Genomic DNA, 2,757 nt, shown 5'->3' with positions numbered 1-2,757 from the left:
CTAGTACTTACTGTTTCCCTCTCCTTCTCCTCCTTCCTGACCCCCTTCCTCTAAGGAAAATAACTTTAAAAAAACTACCCTTTTATTACCTTTAAGCACATTACATAATATTAAAATAAACCAATTAAATGTTGTCTGCTAGAGGGCTTTTTTTTTTTTTTTGTACTGGGGATCAAAACCAGGGGTGCTCTACCACTGAGTTATACATCCCAGCCCTAACCCTTTTTATTCTTTGAGACAGTATCTCACTAAGTTGCTTAGGCTTGACAGTATCTCACTAAATTGCTGAGGCTGGTCTTGAACTAGCAATCCTCCTGCCTTAGATTTCTGAGTTGCTAGGATTACAGGTGTGGGCCATTGCACCTGAATAGAGGTGTCTTTTTTGGTAGCGGGTACTGGGTATTGAACTCAGGGGCACTCAACCACTGAGCCACATCCCCAGCCCTATTTTTTATTTAGACTTGCTTAGTGCCTCATTTTTGATGAAGCTGGCTTTGAACAAGTTCCTCCTGCCTAGGCCTCCTGAGCCGCTGGGATTACAGGCATGGGCCACTGTGCCCAGCTTAGAAGTTTTGATTTAATATTTTATACATTCAAATTAGCACATCAAAATATAGCTGCGGTAGTAGGGCTCAGGTTGTGGCTCAGTGGTACATGCATGAGGCAGTGGGCTCAATTCTCATTACTGCATATAAATAAATGAATAAAATAAAGACCCATCAACAACTAAAAAAATATTTTCAAAAAAGTCTATCTAAAGCAGGGATGGCTTCCTATTAGTAATCATAGCCCTTTATAAATGTCTCTAGTGCAGTACTCATCAACTTCTATTACAGTTATTTGTTCACTGATATAGTTTTCAGGCTAGACTACAAACCCCATGTAGGCATTCTCTCTCTCTCTTCCTCCCTCACTTTTTTTTCTTCCTTCCTTCTATCCTCCCTTTCCTTTCCCTTCCTCCCTCCCTCCCTCCTTTCCATTTGCCAGTGCTCCGGTAATGTCCAGATTTTAGAAATACTCTATCTTGGAAAAAAGTAAGTTTTCAGTGTGGTATGGTTTATAAGAATAAATGAATATATGAACACTGCATGTGTATAAATGGGTGATTAATCAGTTAATGACTATAGCAGGGCATAGTGGTGCATATCTGTAATTCTAGGTACCCAGAAGGCTGAGGCAGGAGAATCACAAGTTCTAAGCAGCCTAGGCAACTTAGTGAGACAGGGTCTCACTAAAATAAAAAAACTTAAAAAAAAAACAAAAACAAAAACTGTAGGATGTTAAGTTTAGTGATAGAGTGCTTGCCTAGCATGCACTAAGTCCACATGTTCAATTTGCAGCACTGCAGGAAAAAAAAAAAAGATGACTGTATGTAACCATCCTTATGATCATTTAACAATGTTGTTAATAAAAATAATTTTGGAATCAGAAATGAGGCTTTAAAAACTGGCTGTGCAAGTTATTATTTGTTTTTCCAGTTTCCAAATCATTTTATTCATAATTTTGTGTTTGTTTCCTGAATCAATAAATACTATACAAAACAATGTAAAAACGGCTACCATTTTCTCTCCCCTGCTCCTCTCACCTGAGAACAATCCCATGGGCAACCTTACTTAGAGGTTCTCCATGCAGATTTGGTCCAGCAAATGAGGTTGTGATGTTATAACCCCTTAAATCATTTTCAGAGGGATTCAAGTGGGGTGGGAGAGCCTCTGGGATCTGGAGGTGACTAGGTTAGGGGCATGGATTAATGTTTTCTGGTAGGAGAGGCGCCTGGGACAAGAGCCTACCCCAAAGAAAAGAGTGTCTAAAATGTTCACCATTCCTTCTTTTGCCTCAAAAAGTGACATTTATTCAAAGAAAAAAGACAAAATAATGAAAAGATGTCCATCCCTTGACTCCCTTCCCTCTCTTCTAACTGCTCCTTAGCCCCTAGGATTGAACCCTGGCTGGAACTAGGTAGCAGGACAACCCCTCTCAGATGAGGTCAGCAACATTGAGGGGCATCTCTTCAATGGAGGTGTTGTAGAAGGTCTCCGTGTCTCGAAGAGTTCTCTTGTCTTCTTCTGTCACCATGTTAATAGCCATACCCTTACATCAAAAACACCTACCTTGACCAATTCTGTGGATATAGTTTTCCCTATTGGTGGGAAGGTCATAGTTGATGACTAAAGAAACCTCCTGCACATCAATGCTTCTGGCCTATGTCAAGAAAGATGGTAAATTCATCCTTTGAATTGAGGATGTGATCCATCAGAGGGACTTAAATATTGCATGTAGGCAGTCAAAGAAATGCAAGAGAAATCAAGTATCCTCTGTTTCCCAAAGACCTTAGGCATTCCAGGTTTTCTTCCAAATTGCTACTTTCCTAAGAGAGGCACTAGTTGGCCCTAAGGAGAGGAAATCACCTAATGAAACTTATTATTAAGCATTAGGTGCCTGACTTAGCCTCTCAGAGTCTCAATTACCTTTTTTTGCAAAATAAGATAACTTCTCATAGTAATATTATGAGGATTGAGACAACTGTCACAGTGCTTGGCTTAGAATAGGAGCTCAATAAAAGGTATATATATATATATATATATATATATATATATATACACACACTACATATGTCCAGGAGTAATTAAACAAGACTTTGAGTTAATTATTTTAATTTCTGTATTATTTATTATAATTATTAAGAAAACAGAAAGCAATGTATGAAACTCTGGCTCATAATTGGATTTTATTTATTTATTTATTTATTTATTTAGC

General features: G+C 38.3%; 1 non-coding gene across 1 annotated transcript; it reads right to left on the bottom strand.

Annotated features, from left to right (window-relative positions):
- Window positions 1-2,272: 2,272 nt before the first annotated feature.
- On the bottom strand, window positions 2,273-2,417 carry LOC114104698 (small nucleolar RNA SNORA67). Its single transcript, XR_003584872.1, has one exon. It is a non-coding gene; the product is annotated as a small nucleolar RNA SNORA67 (small nucleolar RNA).
- Window positions 2,418-2,757: the final 340 nt, after the last annotated feature.

Source organism: Marmota flaviventris, chromosome 7, assembly GCF_047511675.1.
Source record: "Marmota flaviventris isolate mMarFla1 chromosome 7, mMarFla1.hap1, whole genome shotgun sequence".
In the NCBI taxonomy this organism is placed as follows: Eukaryota; Metazoa; Chordata; class Mammalia; order Rodentia; family Sciuridae; genus Marmota; species Marmota flaviventris.
Note: the sequence above shows the minus strand (reverse complement) of the source record. Positions and strands in the feature narration are given on the sequence as shown.